The 22,626-nt window shown below is 37.9% G+C and overlaps 1 protein-coding gene across 10 annotated transcripts in view; it reads left to right on the forward strand.

Moving 5' to 3' along the window:
* The first annotated feature begins 3,019 nt into the window (after positions 1-3,019).
* The window catches only part of EYA4 (EYA transcriptional coactivator and phosphatase 4), a 309,340-nt gene continuing 289,733 nt past the window's right edge, over positions 3,020-22,626 (forward strand). For 8 of the 10 annotated variants that reach the window (XM_044289386.1, XM_044289385.1, XM_044289391.1 and 5 more), the window contains exon 1: positions 3,020-3,547. The gene's annotated coding sequence lies outside the window, so the exon portion shown is untranslated. The remainder of the gene's footprint in view (positions 3,548-22,626) is intronic. The other 2 variants (XM_044289384.1, XM_044289383.1) reach the window with 1 other exon arrangement.

The following is a 22,626-nucleotide window of genomic DNA, read 5'->3' on the forward strand; positions in this document are numbered from 1 at the left end:
CAAAAGCAGGAGTAGGTCCAAAATGCTGAATTTATGCAAATATTTCTGTCACATGGCATCTCTGTTTTGAATTCACCTGTTTTTACCTTACTGTTCAAGTACCTACCAAATACTGACTGTGTGCAGGCGGATGCTTAAAAGACATGCTAACAAAATAGGTTATCTATCAATCTATCTAATGTGGAAGCAGCAGGAGGTGTAACATGAGACAGTCCTTTCCCACTTTAGTCAAATCAGTGGCTAACAGAACAGGTTATCTAGCAATCAATGTGGTCACCCCGCAAACAGTGAAATGAGACAGCTCTTTCCCACTTAGTAGAATCTGTGCCTAACATAACAGGCTATCAATCTATGTGGAAATAACAGACAGTGTATAATAAAACAGATCTTTCACTCTATAGTAGAATCTTTGGCCACTTCATAGTTAAGTACATTATACCTAATGCTAACATTGACCTGTAAGGCTAAGTTCACACTTAGTTATTTGGTCAGTAAATTCCAGCAGTTACTGTATGGTGAGCCAAAATCAGGAAATCATGAAAAGGTCTGTACCTGTTCTGTGGTTTTTGATCTGTAACTGACCAAATAAGTGAAGTGTGAACTGAGGCTAATAGTGATGCACACCGATGCGCACATCCATATACAAAAAGGGGGTGATAAAATGAATTAGAAAATGGGACGGGTTAAGGACATTTTCTAATTCATTTTATCACCCCTGACTTTTTCTTATACTCTAATTATACTTCTGTAGATCCTTTTTGCTATCTAGTATTCATTGAGGCATAATCATTGTTAATAAATTGTTAATACATTTTTGGCAATATCTGTTAGTCTAGGATTACTGGTCTTGTCTACCAACATCTAGTGTTGGAGTTATATCCCAATGTCATGGCCATCCCAGGGCATATAGGAGGCACGAGGCACGAGATCGCCCCTAACAGGGCGGCTATTCCGTTTGTAGGTAGGGCATTGAATATAGCGACATGAATAGGGACATTGCCCGATACCCTATACACTGACTACAAGTGCATATAACCCACCTACTACCACATCTGGTCAGAATAGTTGGATATATATCTTTTCATTTTTGTTTTCATTTGTGTTTCACTTTCCTTTATATTATTTATATTTGGGTCATTGTTTTTAATTTTAATTTTTATACTAAAGGTTATGTTTTAGAATAGTGTCACTCAGTGATGTCAGGGATTCTCTATACCACAATTTTTGGTTGCGCCCCCAGACGGGTTATTGTCTGATCTGTGAAGTCAAAAATTTTCCCAGAATATTTTCTTTCAAACAAAATTTCTTATATTACAATTACTTTTTTTTGTCATGATGTGGAAACAATAGCAATTGTCACTGAAAATTAAATACATTGTGGTCTCTGATTTGCATAAGGTAATGTACATATGTATAAGGTTATAGATAACTCTCCAGCACCATTTGAAAGTGCACTATTTCACATTCTACACATTGCTCTGTAGATATACCTAAGCATACATTGGTAGGCCAATTACGGCACTAAAGTGCATTTAATTGAAATAAATGTCCATGTCCGAAACTAAGTAAAGGCAATGAGTGTTTTAATGTGTGTAAGTAGTGTGCTGTGGTAGTAGTCATAGTTACATTAAGGATTTCTGGTTACGACTTGTATGAGTTTTCTGTACTGCCTGCAGCAACAATAAATGTTAATTGTAGGATAGGTTAACACATGGATATGGACATAAATATGTTTATAATGAAACAGTGTTCAAGATCCACTAAGTGACTAATGGATTGCTTGGCTGCATGTCTGACTCTAAAACATTTAAAAGGACACTAAATATAAAGTATGTCTTATATTCACTTGCTGTGCTCAGTAATCCATAGTAGGAGGCTATGAAAAATGTCTACCTCCAAAAAATGTCTACCATCCAGTTTTCAGCTCGATAAACAAGTTGTAATTGTACAAGCCAAACTGCTTGGAAGGGATTCTTGATGGAAATATACCCAATCAATACTTATGTAATATGGAATGGGAAAGCAAAGAGTTTTCACCATACCCCTAATCATAAGTTTTCACCATACCCCTAACCATAAGTTTTCACCATACCCCTAACACCACATGTTACAAATGCAGCATAGGCAGAAAACGTCAACATTATATTGCCACAATTGAGAAATTATATTTTATTCATCCAAAATTTGCTGGATGTATGAGTTTTTTTTGTTGTTACAATTAGACAGTTGAAAATATCTGCACTGAGGAAAGAACAAAACATTTCCTTGGAATCTTGGAGAGCTATATCGAAATTGTAGCTCTGCCAATACAACAGAAACTACATAAAATACAGTTCCCATCTGACTACTTAGAGAGAAATGATGGGTGACCATCTGATTTATCTACTATCCTGAAAAGGGTGTCACAGTTGGTTGTCCCTGCGAGATGAAGTTCCCTCGCTACATAAATGGATCTTGAATTTTGAATCTCTTTAGACTGCAAGACAAACAGGCGAGCTTAACAGTTGCAGAAGAGTACTATCTTAATTCTCTCCTTTCAAAATTATCACGAATGAGTAATGTTTGTTGTGTTATATATTGGATATTCATTTTTATTGCTTACTAAATACCACATTGATTGTCATCCACATTGTGTGCTTTGGCTTTTTGTATTCTGTTCAATTGTGAATGTTTGTGTGTACAGTTGCATGAGCATTGAATCTGTGAACGGGGGAAGGCCACATTTAGCTTTTGACAGCAGTAGGTGTCCTTACATGCAGTTAATTTGCAGCTGTTTTAACTTCTACAACACATTGAGCAGTAAGGTTTCGTGCAGGAATGGTATGAAACGAGATTTGTACTTTACATCAGCTTGAATTTTATTTCCATTTAAGCACTGGCATCTAGTGGAAAGAAAGGTAAATGTTCACGTATGTAGATAAAATAATTTTTTTTGTATCACTCAGTTGCAGATGTGAGTACAAAAGAGCATATAGCAGTGTAAATTGCAGGGCAGAGAGCTGTGCACTGTCACAGGCTGGTAACGTGAGAGACTATCAGTAGAAAGAGAAGCTGAAAGGGGGAAGGAGGGTGAGAGAATTCCTGAGGACCTGTACTCTGTGTGCTACACTCAGACTCTGTGTGGGAAGAAAAAACACCAGAGTGGAGCTGGCCAGAAGGAACTACTCTACTTAAACACATGCTACATACAAAGAAGGAGGCAATGACAACGGGCAGCTATCTTCTCTGAAGACCAACATGAGCTCACATTCTCCAGCACCAGCACAGGCACCTCTGTGCTGAGCAACATTTCACGTGGGATTCTCACTGCCCAGACCCCTGAGTTGTCTCTCTCTTTCTGGCTACTTTATGTTGTGCATTCTTCTTGAAGTCAATACATAAAGGCTTTTGAAGGAGTACTGGAGCTGTTGCTCTTCTGACTGCTTATGTGATCTGAAACTTTTGTGTAGGGGACAGACATTCTCAGTAGAGGGGACTTGATCTTCAAGGAGCCACCTCCAGTAACTGTCAGGAGGAGCAAGCATAAGGTAGCAGATTGTAACAGAAGGTGAGTTATTCTATTCCACCCTAGTTCCTTTCCAGCAGAAGAAAACATGAAAATGTGGAGGTTGCTATCAGATCACCAGTTAAGGGTGGTGTTTGGGTTAAGGGATCAATCAGTGACAGAAGCTGGGAAGGAGCCTCCAAATGACAAGAAGGAAAGTTTTTGGGAGGTGCCCTGTCTATTTGGGGTAATCTCTACCTCCTGGGCCCATTTTGCATTGCATTTCCCACCATAATATTCTGATTTATTACCAATCCATGTTGCTTTATCAGATTAATAAAGAAGGTTGGTGTCAAGGATATTACTAATGTGAATGATTAAAGCATTGTACAGCACTGCGGAATATGTTGCCATTATATAAGTGAATAAAAAAAATGAAATACATAAATATGTTTATGGGATTTTATCAAATTTATACAATACACAGTAGGTTTAGTTTAAATTCAAAATAATATATATAATTCTGTCAATTTACAGTTATGTGTGTGTATATATATATATATATATATATATATATATATATATAATTTTTTTATTTTTTATTTGGTGCGTTCAATAAGACGCACCAAATAATTATTAGGAAATTATACTATATATATCTAATTATTTTTGACCTGTTTTGTGGATTCTTTCCTATATGCCTGATACTTCCTCTTCCTTGATAGAGACACCATGCAATGCTGTTTCTTGTGTTTTGGTATGAAGACAGTTCCACGTGGAGCCTGTGTGTATGTGTTTGCATTTGATCAGTGTGAAGGCAACAAGATTCTCTGTTTTCAAACCAAATGGGCTCTTGGCCATATGTTTGCCGATCTGGCCGTCTTTCTCAACACTTTGAAAACCTGATACCCTAGGAAAAATGCTTTAGCTTGAATTTCACACATTGGCCCTAAATACTTAACACTTCTCCTTGTTCACATCTTTGTACTTTCACCTATAAGAGAAACACTTTATCATCAAATGCCATGAGAAAGCACAAGTGGAGCTGTTTTTAGGTATTTGTAGAATTCCTAAATACATTATTTCCCTTGGCTTTTTATGATATGTCTATCAAAATAGTTTGGAATAAATGTGCTTTCCATATTTAGTTACATCACATATAATAAACAATAATAATGACAGTGACAAATGACGACAATGTAAATAATAATTATAACGCATAATTAATAATGAAAAATGTTGTATTTAAAAAAGTGTACACTTGGTGATAAGGGCTATAAACTGCACCATAGTCATATGCACAGGCAGAAGCCACATTGGAAAAGAAGCAGGAAACACATTAGTTAGGGTAATAGATGGATACATAATTTATATATATACTTATCTATTATTTGCACAATATTATGATATTGTATGTAGCAACTAAGCAACTGTGTTCTCTTTAATTCTGTAGTAAGGTTTTTTGAATACTTTGCAAATACTAAACAGTTGTATAAAACCCTTTATGTTAGCGATATGTAGTGACTAGTTTGCATAAAAACTGGACAGTATATTTTAAGTTCATTTGATAGCTACAGTAGTAGTAAATTAAGGTACATATATTACACACATATAGACATGTTCTGTCTTCTAATTACATTTTAAGCAAGCAATCTTCACGCTTTAAAATTTGCACATTTTTATACAGTATGTATATACAAGTACAATATAAGCAATATAGAAATATAAATTGAAATGTTATTAATATTATAAATTCTTTTTTTTTTTTTTTTTTACTAATCGAACCTTGAATATGTATTGCAAAACCTGGAAATGCTAAGTTTACTGTTATTTTTCATTTTATGTAAATTATGGTTTAGTAGACCTCATTGCACATTCTAACCATCATTTTGTAAATAAGCTATGATGCGCAAGTGTCAGTAAATGTTCAAGGTTCATAGTGGAGATTAGAATGGCCTGTTCGTCAGAGAGAGAGATTGTCTCATTCTGCATGATGCCTGAATAGCTGTGATGCATTCAGCATACTTCTATGTTGCAGCTGCTGATCGTATTTCATAGAACTGGTAAAGCACTTAAAAACTAAAATTAGGCACTGTCTGGTTGTAAATATTTCAGATTGCAACATGAAGAACTAAATAGGGAGGATTTCCCAATGAAGCAGAATATGTGAGGTTCTAGCTTCTTCAATAATTGTTTTTGTGAGGCCATTTCAAGTCTAGATTAAATCATGCTGTTGCCTAGAAATGTTTTTTTTATGGGAATTTATAGGGACTTTATAAAGTCACTCCTTCTACCGCTTCTAAATGCATGATTCGGATAATACACAAGATATTTACATGCTCTGTGTTGGCTGAGCTTTAACATTTTTTAACACATTAACATTTATAGCTAATCATACATTCATTTATTTGGTGAGCTTTGTTACTATGTTGTGTTTTATAGTTTTTATTGCTTTGCTTTTAGTGAATCCTATATTCATGGATGCAATATAGCAGCCATATTTATTACACTTTATTAATTAAAGGCCTAAGCATTTCCAAATTGTTTAGATCAATATTAGATTTTTACTTTTACTGTATTAATAGTTATACTGTATGAATATTACTGTATATTATTGACTTTATGGTTATTTTCTCTTAAATTAACATATCTGTATAGTATACTATTAAAAATGAATATAGAGTCACACTAATTTACAGTCCTTCCTAGCCATTTCTTTTCATATTTTACATAAAATATTCTCGCTACTTGTATCCCATTCTCAGTGAAACAAAATCATATCCTGTAGCTTTAAGAAAATGCTGATGAACAGGCTTTTAGACTAAATAATTATTCTCTCCCGTCAATGCAAGCTTTAAAGAGCACTTGGTTGACTTCCCTGTGCTTCTCATGTTATGGTTTCAAAACTGGAAAAGTGTAAAATAAACTAAAACAAGATTAACATTTTGGAAGTTTGTTAGAGACAATTATATTCAACTGTGCAGGTTCTCAAGAGCTCAGTGCACTCTCAAAACCACATTTTGTCACAAGGGATGTGATATAAATGAGCCTGACTGTAACCTTTCATGTCATTGAAATGTGCTAATTGATCGCAGAGACTCTGACAGAATAGCATAGTTTGATATTTGAAACCTTTCAACATTGGCATGGCCTTGGTGCCCCAGAGATTTCGGGGCATGGTTTTGCCGATGAAGTAAAATATTTTACTACTGTTGAAGTGCAAAGGAAAAGGGCTTATGAAAAATAAACATTATTAATGTAGGTGAACATACTCCGATACTATTTGTGGACAGCTTTGTGTTTTGATTGGCATAGATTTTACAGAAAATCAATTTTTTTGTGTTAATTAGCTTTTATTGACACAGGAGTCTATTTAAAAATGGCATATTTCTATTGTACAGGTTGAGAAACGTATTGTATTGTATGTAGCTAAGCAGCAGATAATGTCTTGTTTGGTTAATAAAGTTTACTATGTTTTTGCTTCCTATTAAGATCTAGTCATGTATAACTGGATGGTAGCGTATACACATTATGTATATAGATCTCAGTTTAGTACCATGTAACTAGGTTATCATTGAGTGTAAACCATGATATTGTGCAGATTCAAGATTATTGAGATGAGATGTAGATGAATGGGTCATACATGCATGTTCCTTTCCAAGTATCTGTCAGTTTCTATGACATTGACTATATAGTATACTTACTAGTTTTGCTAATGCTTTTTATAAGTAACGGAAAAAAGTCTCCCCAGAAAACCTGTTATTTACTTTTACGTACAACTGACCTCAATCGGCTGCACTCACTTGCTTCTGATAATGGAGTGTGACAGACTTGTGTGAATGGCTATATACCCATGTGAATGCTTTGCAACTGGCGTAAAAGATATCCTGCAGATCATTTACATGCAGCAAAAAATAATGACATTCATGTCCATATCATGTATTACATGAGGTGTTTTGTGCCCTGTTCCTTTCCATATAAATTTTCTATGATTTTAGCACTTTTGGCTGTAAATATAGCCAAAATCTATGCAAATACAGTCTAATCAAAATAGTAATGGTATGTTCTTGCACTGGTGATATTCCAGCAAGATTATGTCACACGAGTTGAGTAGTTCTTTGCTATATTAGAGTTTCCACATTGCTATATTTCTATACCTTTTTCCACAGTGGTGTAAAGAAATTGTCATCACTCGCATCAGTTCCTGTCCTCATATTCAAAAACATCCTCTGTATTATGCAATGGGTACTTCACTAGTAATATGGCATCTATGTATAAGTTTCAGGTAGTGATAATGCCATGTTATTGTCAGAAGATCACAGTTGTTACCAGTGAGATGTATTCTTGATGATTTCATTGCCTGCATTACAAAGGGATGTACAGAATTTGGACTGTGGCTTTCTAGTGGAGCAAATATATATAAAGTTGCCCACAGCTGTTAAACTCTGGTTAAGAAGTTTGAAGGCCTACATCACACTACCTTTCTAATTCTTTCTAATTATGCATTTTTCTACTGATTATCATGATCAATTAATATTTTTCTTTTTAAAATTGTATGTCCAATGGTGTAGAAAGTAACCATCTGGCCCATGTCAAAACTTGGAACTGAGCACCACCTAATTAGCACATGAAGTATTTAGGATTATTTTGGTCCTCACAATTTCCTCCTTGTTGTTTCTTATTTTGTCTTCAAGTGATCTAAACTCATTTTCCTTCTCTTGGATTCCACTATTCAGTCATCCGTAATTGGATTAAACCTTTTGCTAGGCCTTATAGTCATTGCTGTGAGGTTACCCTTATAGTTATGCCTGTGTTCCTAGTCATAGCATGGCTTTTTACTTCTGTGACTATTTTTATTTCAGCGACAGCCATGAGCATATTGGTAGTCAACTGATGGCTATAGCCCCCATGTGGATACGATAAGATATTATATTTACAGCTATATTAGTTTGTATTGATGACTTTACAGAAGGGCAATGGGACATCACTAGGAAACATAAGAAGGAAGAGTTAATTTAGTCCAGGGGAGTCTCAGAGCTCCTCTCATTTGCATTTAATGCATATTGGAGATTTATGAAACTGCCTTAAATATAAACTTTCTTGCCCACAGCAACTAATCACAGCCTAGTTTTTCTTTTGAATTCTGCTCTTGAAAATCAAAAGTTGTGCTGTTATTGGCTGCTATAGGCAACAATGACAGTTTTTCTTTCAGAGAGTTTTCAAAAATCTGCAAAGTTAATCCAGGGCAGAGGGAAGCAGACATGCTATCGTTCTTTTATAAAGAATAACATGACAAAAATGCATGCATTTTAATACTCTATAGTTATAAACTGAATAACAAAGAAGCCCTCCCTTTGCATCAGTTTGCATATATTCAGTCAGGGTTAGTTTTGTTATAGGATGTAAAACACAGATCTATCTCAGTTTGCAATATTAGTCTATTCAAAAATGTAAGGTTCTGTTGATGGATCTGAAATGAACTTATGATCAGTGATGCAACTCAATGCTCCTAGCCACAGTGCAAATTCTGACAAGGCTCCACCCACCATGTGCCTTTAAATTAGTGGTTTTATACATACTAAGGCTTCTTTCACACTACAGTATGTTGAATTCAGTGTTTTGCGTTCCGTTTTTCACGGATCCGTTGTTCCGTTTTTTGCTTCCGTTGTGGTTCCGTTTCCGTTCCGTTGTTCCCTTCCGTTTTTCCGTATGGCAAATACAGTATACAGTAATTTCATATTAAAAATTGGGCTGGGCATAACATTTTAAATAGATGGTTCCGCAAAAAAACGGAACGGATACGGAAGACATGCGGATGCATTTCCGTATGTGTTCAGTTTTTTTTGCGGACCCATTGACTTGAATGGAGCCACGGACTGTGATTTGCGGCCAAATATAGGACATGTTCTATCTTTTCAACCGAACGGAAAAACGGAAATACGGAAACGGAATGCATACGGAACACATTCCGTTTTTTTGCGGAACCATTGAAATGAATGGTTCCGTATACGGACCGTATACGGAACTCAAAAAACGGACCGTATACGGAACGCAAAAAACTGTAGTGTGAAAGAGGCCTAAAGGAGCTTTTGTCCTCCTTCATATGCCAGTTTCCAGGTGTAATAGCTATCTTTTCATACCCTATAGGTATGCTCTTGTGTATTGCAAAAAAAAAAATCTGATTGAAAAACTTAAGTAAATGTATATTCAGTGGTTTGAAAAAGAAGCTTAAAACAAATGGGAAAGGGAGAGTTGCTGCCTAAAACACTGGTCTTGCTTGGCCATACTGGTAAAAATGTTTTTAGTAGTCGGTGGAGATGTTTTTAGTTAAAGTATAGTTAAAACTAAAAAAAATTTGACCAACCATCCAATTTGAGCCACCAACTAGAATGACACATATGAGATTTCTCATGCCATTATTATAACATCTACTTGGCAGCCATTTCCACCCAAGCTTCAATATGGAAAGGCGTTAAATTTCAGATTTAGTGTTAATGATCTAATGGCCAGCTTAAGAGCAAAGCATACAATAGTGACACATATTGTTTTGCTCACTGACATTTATGCTTGATATTACTTAGAAATCATTGATCTTTAAGGAAAGCAAACTTTTAGAACATTTTCAAAATTTAGGTTAAATCTAATATGGTACATTATGTATTCAAGCTTTGTTCTGTAGTCAAAGTAGAAATCAGACAGCAAATCTACTAGAATAGATAAAAAATTGTTTCGCTAAAGCACCAACATTTTTCTCCATTTCCATAACGGAGATGTTCGAGTTAAAATCTAGGGCAGCCCCTAATCATGTGCTAAAATAACAAAAGAAGCAATATCAACCCCTTCTTTCCCTGTCGCTTTCAGCAATGCACTTTGGTCATTACCATTACTGTTTATTTTCTTGGTTACAGTGGTGAAGTCAATGCTAGACATGAGCAAAACGATGAAAACAAATTAAATTCTTCAAATAAATAAGTTGCATCCATATCTTAGAATTTTAAATTAAAAGTATAAAAAGTGAGAGACAACAGAGAATAAAATATTTTATAGAAGGCCTCAGAGTATCAAACACAAATTTCAGGACAATTGGAGCACTTTTAATTCAGGTACAACTGATTCAGACCCATATCGAATCGGTTGACGGATTTGGCTGAATCAAACCCAAATTTGATTTTGAGCAATTTGCGCATCTCTAGTGACCACTTCAGCCAATCACAGGTCTTATTAGTGGCATCTGATATACTTCTGAGGCTAGTGATTGGCTTCATAGTGACTTGTGTACACGAAACGTCACTGCTGCCATCAGGAAGATGAGGAGAACTGAAGTGCAGCACTGGGTTAAAGAGGTAAATATTGTGTGGTTTAACATTTAAGCATATGTAAAAGGCTGCCTGAGTTTTATTTAACTTGTAATGTTAAATTGGCTAAGCAGGCAGTTCTAACAATGTTTCTGTGTGTTGAGCCTAGAATTAGGAAGTGGAGATCAGCCAGGATTGGAGCAATGACCAATTATCACAATTAGCAATATAATCAAGTGTAAAATTTAGTATATTTACAATATATCTTCATTATCTTGTTTTGCAGTTAGTACTTCACTTTAGTCATGTATATGAATAACTATTGAAACTAACTAAATAATTGAAACCTCTTTGTATATGTCCATTACAAAAAATTCAGACCAGACTCATGCATTAAAGTCTATGGGAGTATGAAATATAATGGACTGCACCTGGAAATCATCTGTGTGCTATTGCTTTTTTTGAGTGCAGCTGAAAAGGTACTAGGAAGTGCCTTCCAAAAAAATGTGGTACAGAGCCTTGCATCACCTCATTGGCCTTATGATAGCTCTTCCTCACCTCAGGAGACTTGTGACAGCCCATCATTATCTCAATGGCCTTGTAACACTGCTGGAGCTACCAAAAACCCATGCCCACTTCATGGATCTTGAAAAGGTGTCTGTGGCCTTGTTACTACTCATACAACAAACTTGCCACAAAGTGGTAAAGGAGGCATTTATTGGCAGGAAGCATTGAATAAAAGAGGCATTTAGGGTAGTGCTAACTCTGTTAGTGTGACATGCTAGCATTAGGTAAAGGGCACAATATGTGTCCTTACTTCAGGGTAATAATGAGCCATTTTTATGGAGAAGTACAACATCAGTAAAGCGAAAAAACTGGCAGAAAAATATACATTATAAAACTTAACCTTTAATAATAATTAATTAATAATTAATTAATTAACTTGGTTGCTGAAGACTAATGAGTAAGCAGGTTAACTTACAATAGTATCTGATGTCCTCCGAATTGGACATACAGTACAACTTATAAGCAAAAAGCACAATAAATCCTCGGGCTATCAGAATAAAATATCAATAGTCTTACCAGTGGGGAGAGATCACCTGATGTCCCTTCTTCTGAAAAGTACATGGACCACAGCTAGTAACTGATTGTCAGTTAATGAACAGTTAGTAATGCTGTCATCCAGAACTTCTGCATACTGTAGACTGTACCCGGATTGTGGGGACATAAGCAACTCACCCTAATGTATCCATGTAAAGGTTATTACACCCTAAGTGTCCTTCTACTGTAATTTGGAGTTATTGCCCTGATAAGTGCGGCCCTGTCCGGAACCTAATTTGTCATCCAGGCCCTATCCAGGGCAACGGTATTTATCAAGGTGTTGCTGTAGGTCCTGATAGAACATGTGCAAGCTGCGTTTGCAGGCCCACTGTGAAACAACAGAATAAACCTATAGCCTTCTTGGTTCCTGCACCACCTCAGGTTGCTCGCCAAATGTCCAAGAGATGAGCCAGGCCAATAAAACATGGTCCACAGGTTTGGAGGACATGTTTAGAACCAAAAATGGAACAAAAACAATCAGATAAATGAGACAAAGCTCTTTATGGTGTGAAACCAATATAAAATGGCATGAGTGATCATGTGATCTTCCTGTGGGTATTTTCAGTGAGTTGGGCCAAAAGTGTCCCAAAAGTGACAAGAGTATGCCTCCTTCCATTTGTTATGTGAATACGAAAAATGTATTGCAAGTGGATATAAAATGGGCACAAGGAATCCACTCAGACACAGCATAAATATTTATATGGGTGCAAAATGTTTATTTATTTTTTTGCAGATGCAAACCCCATATGTTTTTGTGAATAAGACTTAAGGCAAAACTATGTAATTAATTGGCAGGTTAGGAGGAATTATGGAAGTTCATGATAAACCATGACTCCTCCCAGGCAACCCCTGATTATTCTCTGGGATGCACTGCGAGGATGATACAGTAAGTTCTCAGCAACCGCCTTTACCACATATTGCTAAAATCAGTATATCTTTCATTACTTTATGCTGTCCTTAGTGAGGACAGCATAATATTCATGATATATTCCCATTAATACGTGCAGATTCATATAGGCTGGTCAATATAGGACATTTTGAATCATATTAAAAGCCTGTATATGAATGTTCTATGATTTTTTTATTTTTTTATTTTACAAAATATGGGTGATGGTTTTCTGGATATCAGTTTTAAGTCACTTAATGTATTCTATTTCCTGTTCTGGCTCTTTAAAGAGGACCTTTCACCGATTATGACACTATGAACTAAGTATACAGACATGGAGAGCGGCGCCCGGGGATCTCACTGCACTTACTATTATCCCTTGGCGCCGCTCCGTTTCTCCTGCTATACCCTCCGGTATCTCCGGTCAAGAAGTTACGGTAGGCGGAGTCTGCCCTTGTTCTTCTGTAGCGCTGGCCAATCGCATTGCAGAGCTCACAGCCTGGGAGAAAATACCCTCCCAGGCTGTGAGTTCTGCGCTGCGATTGGCCAGCGCTAGAGCAGAACAAGGGCAGACTCCGCCTACCATAACTTAGTGAGCGAAGATACCGGAGGGCATAGCGGGAGAACGGAGCGGCGCCCAGGGATAATAGTAAGTGCAGTGAGATCCCTGGGCGCCGCTCTCAATGTCTGTATTCTTAGTTCACAGTGTCATAATCGGTGAAAGGTCCTCTTTAACTTCCCCTTTGTTTTAACATTTAGCTTGGAAAACAGATTCAACTGACTTTCTCAGACCATTCAATGGGCACTGGGCAGAGAGCACTTGTGGGCACCTTTATCTAGGCCTTTCAAGAGAACAACAGAGCTGCCATAATATCATTCCAATTCTACATATAATATTATGGTAGCAGATAAAATCTCCCCCCACAGCAGCAGTAAACTGATAATGGATTACCTATTTATATATCAATTTTGGGGGTCATTTATTAAGACTGGCGGGTTGCCCCCTTCCCCACCCATGCAACCTCTTTTAGACATGGCATGAGCGGGGATAAGTTGCAGATTGTGGCGCAAATAACCTTTGCATTGCAATCTGCAACAGATATGTGCCACAAAACGGGTGTATATCTGATGTTAAATCACCCCCTTTATCTCTCTGTGCTGAGTGCTACAAAAAATATATATTTTGTATTTTATTTTTAAATATTTTTTTTTTTACTTCTGAAATGAAAAGAAAAATGCTTTCTATAAATGTTAGGATTTTTAGAGGGCAACTTTTAGTCAAGAGATATTCATATGTCCTATAATCTACAAATTATAATCTATCTCACTTTTCACTATATTACCCCATAGATACTTTCCAAGCCTGTGTTCTGTCTTTCATCAATGATGGAGTCCCAGCTCCGATAACCCAAATTATAAAAAAAAAGTATTGACATATTTAAATGATAGACAGGAAACTTGAAGGTGTCAATGAACCATTTAGACACATAATAAAAGCATTGTAATTCAAATTACATAAAAGTGACTATACACTATATTTATTTATTCTCTAACAGAGTACTACCTGCACAATTACCAGATTGTATTTTAGGGGAGGGATTTGGATCAAGAACGCGTTGTTCAAAAAGATTATCCAACAATTGGATTTTCATCCAGTTGGAAGTGTCTTGATTGGCTAAGAAATTAAAGGGTCACTCCAAGCAAAAACAAAAAAAATGTATCATTTGGCCAAAGACATGGAACTATACATGCTCACAAAGTTTATTTAACCTGAAAGGTACTGTTACAGAGTTCCTCTACTGTTCCCTACTAGGCCGCAGCTGAAGCCTGTCCTGCTATAACAGAGCAGTGCTATATTGAGCCTCTTCAAAGTCAGTATAAGAAATATATGCAGAGAGCATCACAAAATGAGACAATGATGACTAACCCCCTGCAGGATACTAACAAGACACCAGTGATGATGGGATGGGGCCTGGATAAAATTAAGATGTAAAATTACCTCGTTGACGTCTCTTAGGCTCTATGGCACATTATTTCTAACTTCAGTTTTTTTCATTTTTACCTCTATGGAAGGGGTTTAGTTATGTGAACTAAGTGGTAACTGCTATACAGCTCACTAAGCTACCGGCCCTGAAGTCATAAAGTCATGGAGATGGTAATGAAAAGGGAACAAAAGGGAGCATAAAGTTTGAACAATGTAAAAGTGGGCAACACATAAATACCAGGTAATGGCTGATTTTTCATTTTTGCGTGGAGTGGTTCTTTAAGCCAACTAGCTAGACTTAAAGATGTTTCCGTTATTAGTAAAGTAACTTATTTCTATATGACTCTGGAACACCACCAATAAAGGTCATATCTGTATCTCCAAATTAGTTTAGGAAATGATAGATTTTAGCCAATATGTCAAAACAATAATGAACTCTTAGTTCATGGAGACTGCACCACTTGTGCAGCGGACACCCCTGCAGCTCAGGACACTTATCGAAAAAACTTCCAAAAATCCAGAGCTTAGTGAGTTAATCAAACATTCACCATTTATTATATCTAAAAGATGGTAAAAATCTATCAAGGAACGATGCATAATCCATATCTACCTTTTCATAATGGACTATACTTTGGATATAATAAATGTTGGCTGTTTTATTAATTCACACAGTGCAAGATTTTCAAGTTTCTTTATAGCTTTCAGCCAGTTTCATAAGGTGTTGGTAAGTATTTCTCAAGCCCAAATCTAGTGCAAAGTGTTGAAAAATTTGATCCGGCAACGTCACCGAAGTTAGCCAAGAAATTAATTTTGTTATTAATTAATTTGTCACAAAGCACTATAAATCATGTACATCCAGGCCACTCTGCCTTAGGGTACAGCCACACAGAGTTGCCGTACTGTGGTGAAAAACCGTGTGGCCAATTAGCCCTTAACTGCCTTTTATTTAATAATGAAGACCAAACTGTATAGTCCTTCTTTATTGTTAATGGCCGCACCTTTAAACAGGGACTGTTGCTGGTATGGTGTTTGGCTGGTTAGGTTGGGTGGACAATATGCATATTATTGCTGTTCTTGCCTGCAATCACCTGTAGGTTATTTGACAGTAAACACAAAATATTAATCAGCTCTGGCACTCCAACCAAAGCACTCTCTTGCCCTACAGGTGGGAGCCCTTCTGCCATCTGCTTTTCCTCCTGTTCCACATCATCTAATATCAATGAGAATATGTAATCAGGAACATCCAGCTCCTCCTGTCTTTGATGACTTTTCTAGGACATGAAAACTTTGAAGATTGATTAGGAAGATGTAAAGCCAGCAAAAGATGAGGATGGCCATCCTTAATACCTGGCAGACTGGATAGTATTGGTTGTTGTACTAGCACTGAAATAATAAAGGCTTCAATCTTATTGGCATTGAATTACATGTCTTAGTTTATTGCTGATGTAGGAATAAGTAAATGCAGAATAAGTCTCCCTGCACTCTACCCCTATAACATTCTTCTATTAATCATGTTCAGCAACACTGTCCCTAGTGGATGAAAGCTTGCCACATCTCTCCCTATGCTCAGCTCAAAGGGCAATGGCTGAGACCGCGGGGGATTACTTTCTTTCTCTTACTTTCACTTTGTAGCACGTGCATGTGAATTGAAGTTTTTCCAAACTTTGGACCGAATTCCGTTTTGAATGCTTCGCTTCACTCAGCACTACTAGTGACCAATGCAAATGGCCAACACTTTATAGGAGTGATTTACGATGTTATTCACTTGAAAATTTTTGTGTCAGCATATTGGGGGATCATATGTGGCCTAGGGCAATGACTGGCAAATAATAAGGAGGCTTCAAGCATACTGTAATTACCAATAGTCATGCTAGCCCATTGTGTGGTTATTTTTCGGGAATTTCACTGCTAGCTTTATCAAACATTGCCAAATGTTTAGACAACCTTATTATACATGGACGAGATGTTTTTCTCTAAGTCAAATAAATGATAACTGCCCACTAAATGATAAATGCCCACTATTACAATACCTTCTTATAGCTTCTGCAAATAGCAGCCATGTACTGCACATTACTGAGACAGATACATACAGATGTCAGCTGAAATGTTTCCCTTCTAACCTTGTTCTCTGATGAGAATCCACTAATGCATTAAGTGAGAATTATACTACTTAACACTATATTAAATGCAGGCCCAGGAGTGGACATGCTGCCAGATTTGGTTAAACTTGATATTTTTTTTTTTTTTCTAAAAATGTTGCTATATGTATACAGCATATCAGATTTAAGTTAGTTGTATTATACATATGGCTAACCCAGGAAGCTGATCAAATTGTATAAGTGAGTGGTAAACGTATTAAATATAGCTTTCTGCATAGTATTATAGAAGAATCAGATTGGTGTATGTCTTACGTGTTCTCTAGAGGTCTCAACAAATGGCAGTATTATAATTATGCTTTTAAGATGTCAGTGAAAAGGTAAGCAAATCCAATAGCCATCAAATACTAGCATTTTATAGCAGTTTGGTCTGGTTATAATTCAATACATAATATATATGCAATGAATTAAAATAACATGATATTATCCAGGTTATGGCCTTTAACAGACGGTATGAATTTAAAAACCCAAGCAATGGCTCAACTCTGTACTGTAGAAACTTCTTACAGTATATTGGTTGTCTAATGTTTATTAATCCCGTAATGCCTAATGCCGTACATATATGGCATTACGCGCAAGGGATTGTATGGAGCCAGCTGCTGCCCTGAGCCTGCTTCATATACAGTGGGTAGCAGCTGTATAATACAGCAGGCACTCAAGATCAGCGATGACACTGAAACCGGTTACTTAACCCCTCAGATGCTGCATTTAATAGCGATTGTGGCATCTGTGAGGTTAGGCAGGGGGAGGCGTCTTCCTCTGCCTTCCAATCGAAGCCCCTGTAGTTAAGTCAGGGGGCCGTTGTCAGTTACCATGACAGCCTGGGGCCTGCTGAAGGTTTCCAGGCCGGTCATAGTAGCCTGTCTGTAAAGCTGTGCATGAGGCACAGCTTCACAGGCAGGCAATGAAAATCACATAAAGCATATTAGCGTTCTACTATGTTCTATGGAACAAGCAATCAAAAAATCACAGTTTATAGTCCCCTAAGGGACTAAAAAGAGTAAAAAGTAAAAAAAAATATAATTATACCAATAAAAATTACAGTTCAGCCTGAAAAAAACATGCCCTCATACAGTTATGTAGATGGGAATATAAAAAGATATGTGAATGCAAAGAAAATTGATTTATTCAAAGATTTTAATTTTGTTTAAAGTAATGCAGCAAAATAAAAAATACAAATTTGGTAATGCCACAATTTTATTGACCTTCAGAATGAGGACATTTTTAGCACACATTGAACATAATATCAAAACCCAAACAACCTTGGCGCCATTTTTTATTTTATTTTTTCAATTTGCAAAACCATTTTTCAAAAATGCAAAACCAAAATAGGCCCAGTCCTTAAGGGGATAATTGATTGCCTATCGTGAGGATGGGCCATCATAAGCTAATTGGCAGGGGTCCAACAGCCAGAACCCCTCTGATGAGCATGTTCAGCAGTAGCTCCAGCACTGGAAACAAGCAGCTCTGTCTACCTTGAAGTGGACTGAGGTCTTCATTGCAGAACTGCTCCTATTGACTTCAGTGAGAGCAGCGCTGCCATAATGAACTCCCTCCACTACTAGGTTGGCAGAGCTGTGTAGTTCCAGTGCCAGCTTCCAGAGATGGAGCTTCACGTGAAAAGGCTGATCGGTGGGGTTGCAGGGTGTCAGACCCCACCAATCAGCTAATGATGCCTATCCTGAGGTCAACTTCTTCAACTGCCCTTTAATAAAATATCATTCACAAGGTGAACACACTGATAACACTGGTTACATCAACAGCCTTAAAGTATATTAATAGACTCTGAGCTCAACAACTCATATATTAATTGATTACATTATTTGCAGGCTATACAGTACCTTGCAAAAGTATTGACTTTTTGGGTGTTTTGGTGCCTCACAACCTGGAATTAACATGGATTGTTTGAGGATTTGCATCATTTAATTTACAGAACATGCCCACAACTTTTGAAGATGTTTTTTTGTTTGTTTGTTTTTTTATTGTGAAGCAAACAATAAATAGGACAAAATAACAGAAAAAGTCAATGTGCATAACTATTCACCCCCCTAAAGTCAATACTTTGTAGAGCCACTTTTCGCAGCAATCACAGCTCCAAGTAGGTTTGGATAAGTCTCTATCAGCTTGCCACATGTTACCACTGGGATTTTTGCCTATTCCTTCTTGCAAAACCGCTCCAGCTTCTTTAAGTTGGATGGTTTGCGCTTGTGAACATCAATCTTTAAGTCTGACCAAAGATTTTCTATTGGATTGAGATCTGGTTTTTGACTAGTGTTTGGGGTCATTGTCCTGCTGGAAGGTGAACCTCTGTCCTAGCCTCAAATCACGCACAGAGTGGTACAGGTTTTGCTCAAGAATATCCCTGTATTTAGCACCATCCATCTTTCCCTCAACTCTGACCATTTTCCCAGTCCCAGCTGCTGAAAAACACCCCCACAGCATGATGCTGCCACCACCATGTTTCACTGTGGGGATCGTGTTTTTTGGGTGATGTGCTGGATTTGCGCCAGGCATAGCGTTTTCTTTGATGGCCGAAAAGTTAAATTTTAGTCTCATCAGACCAGATCGCCTTCCTCCATACATTTTGAGAGTCTCCCACATGCCTTTTTGCAAACTCACAACGTGCCTTTAGTTTTTTTGCTGAAAGTAATGGCTTTCTTCTGGCCACTTTGTCATAAAGCCCATCTCTATGGAGCATACGGCTTATTGTTGTCCTATGTACAGGTACTCCAGTCTCTGCTGTGGAACTCTGCAGCTCCTCCAGGGTTACCTTAAGTCTCTGAAGCTGCCTATCTGATTAACAAGATATACTCCATGTAAGTGGTAATTATTTGGTATAATACACAATATAACATAATGCATAATTTGACCCATATAGAATGGAATGTTTTTTTTTTCTTTTTTATACTCCAACATAAATTGAAATCCTAATTTCAGAAAAAATGTGATTCGCACCGAAGCCGAATTTCCTCACTCTCCGTGGTAACGAATGCATTTTTTTCCTAAAATGGCTGCTGCACGTCTCAGTACAAATATTTGCCGTTCAGTGGTCCAGTTATCTGTTCTAAAGTATTTTGTGGCGTGTAATAGTGGAAAAAGAAAATATATATTTGCCGATTAGCGGTGAAGTTATATGTTCTAAAGCCCTTTTTGGCGTGTATTAGTGGCACAAAAAGTATTTTCTGTTGTGTGGTGAAGTGAGAAAATTACAGCTCTTTTTGGCATGTATTAGAGGTAAAAAAAAAAAAAGGCTTATTAGCCGTTGTGTGCTGAAGTGAGAAAATTACTGAGTTTTTGGCGTGTTTTAATTTCCTTTTTATTTATTTATTTGATCTAACAGTATGTCAGACAGAGAAGTGCCAGGCCCTGCACAGGGGAGTGGAAGAGGTCTAAATGTTTCTGGCATAGGCATAGGTTGCAGCAGAGTAAGGGGCCGTTGCAAAAGGGTGGCATTTTGAGAGGCCTGAGCTCCAAGTGTCAGCTAACGGTCGTGTCTTGACCAGCAACCCAGCGGTTCTTGAATGGTTGACTCAGTCATCTCTGTTTTGGATCCACTACTGTTTTTTTGGGTATTAGCAATACTAATGGATTACTGACCAAATGATGACCGAGTGAAGGTGGATGCTCAACAGACAGGATCAGTTTTTGGGGGGTTATTGTTCTGATGGATCAGAGGAAGGGCAAAATAATCAGTGACGTCAACACAAACTTACTCTACTTGTATAAGCGTTTAATAGAACAGGCTCTGTAGACATCTATGTGGAATAGGGCTGCAATGATTAATCAAAGTTATTGATAATATCGGCCGATTCGTTGCTATGCAGGCGGGAGCGGGCGGAAAGGCGCTATGCCTGAGGGTCCTTAACCGGCAGTAACTTTTACTTCAACTTGAAATCAGCGCATCTTTATTACCTGACAATGAAGCTCCAGTAACAGGCAGAGCGGGGCGGCGGCGTAACATCACTTACTCACATGACGCGCCTGCTCCGCCGGCTTCATTCATAAAGTGGGCAGAGCAGGCACGTCACGTGACTGAGTGATGATACGCCGCCGCCCGCTCTGCCTGTTACTGGAGCTTCATTGTAAGGTAATAAAGATCATAGCGCTGATTTAAAGTTAAAGTAAAAGTTACTGCCAGTTAAGGAATAGTCTACTGCTGTGATCAGTGGGGTCGGGGCTGTTATGGGGAGGGGGATCTGTGGCTGGCACTGTTATGGGGAGGGGGATCTGTGGATGGCACTGTTATGAGGAGGGGGATCTGTGGATGGCACTGTTATGGGGAGGGGGATCTGTGGATGGCACTGTTATGGGGGAGATCTGTGGATGACACATATTGCATAAGATGCTATATCATGTCATCCATAGATTCCCCGATAACAGTGCCATCCACAGATCCTCCATAACAATCATCCACAGATCCCCAATAACAGTGTCATCCACAGATCCCCCATAACAGTGTGTCATCCACAGATCCCCATAACAGTGTGTCATCCACAGATCCCCCATAACAGTGTCATCCACAGATCCCCTATAACAGTGCCACCCAGAGGTCCCCCATAACAGTGGCATCCACAGATCCCCATAACAGTGCCATCCACAGATCCCCATAACAGTGTCATCCACAGATCCCCCATAACAGTGTGTCATCCACAGATCCCCCCATAACAGTGCCATCCACAGATCCCCAATAATAGTGCCATCCACATATCCCCCCATAACAGTGGCATCCACAGATCCCCCATAACAGTAGCATCCACATATCCCCCATAACAGTGCCATCAACAGATCCCCCATTACTGTGCCATCCACAGATCCCTCCATAACAGTGGCATCCACAGATCCCCCATAACTGTGGCATCCACAGATCCCCATAACAGTGTTATTCACAGATTCCCCACAACAGTGTGTCATCCACAGATCCCCCATAACAGTCTCATCTACAGATCCCCCCATAACAGTGTGTCATCCACAGATCCCCCATAACAGTGTTATCCACAGATCCCCAATAACAGTGTGTCATCCACAGATACCCCATAACAGTGTGTCATCCACAGATACCCCATAACAGTGTGTCATCCACAGATCTCCCATAACAGTGTGTCATCCACGGATCCCCCATAACAGTGTCATCCACAGATCCCTCATAACAGTGTCCTCCACAATTCATTTTAATATGGCCTTTGAACATAATTTTTCAAGTAAAATCCCCTCTTTTTGTCATTTTGGTGTTTTTCACCGAATAATCGATTAATCGATGAAATTATCGACAACTAATCGATTATTAAATAATCGTTAGCTGCAGCCCTAATGTGGAATCATCTGATGACGGTGTAAAAGGAGCGTGCTTCTGCTTGGCGCTAACTTCGACCTGTAAGGCTGAGTTTATACTTGAGTTATTTGGTCAGTTTTGGCCCCGTGACTGCCAAAATAAGTGAAGTGTGCAGTGATTCTAAGAATGATGCCTGTCATCTGCATGTCATACGGACTTAGTATTATTTAACTACTAAAGCAGACTCCCTATGCGTGTTACTGCAAGGCACAGTGTTCTACACCACTATGCAGGCTCTCTGCAGCCAGGAAATAGCCTTTTTTTTAACAACATTCGCCAAGAATATATTCGGATCGAACCCAATTTTTTCGGCAAGAAATTCGGCAAACCGGCGAATCGAATTTTCAAAAAATTCACTCATCTCTAGTTGAGATAGATAGATATAGATATT

The sequence above is a fragment of the Bufo gargarizans genome, chromosome 4, assembly GCF_014858855.1.
Source record: "Bufo gargarizans isolate SCDJY-AF-19 chromosome 4, ASM1485885v1, whole genome shotgun sequence".
Taxonomy (NCBI): domain Eukaryota; kingdom Metazoa; phylum Chordata; class Amphibia; order Anura; family Bufonidae; genus Bufo; species Bufo gargarizans.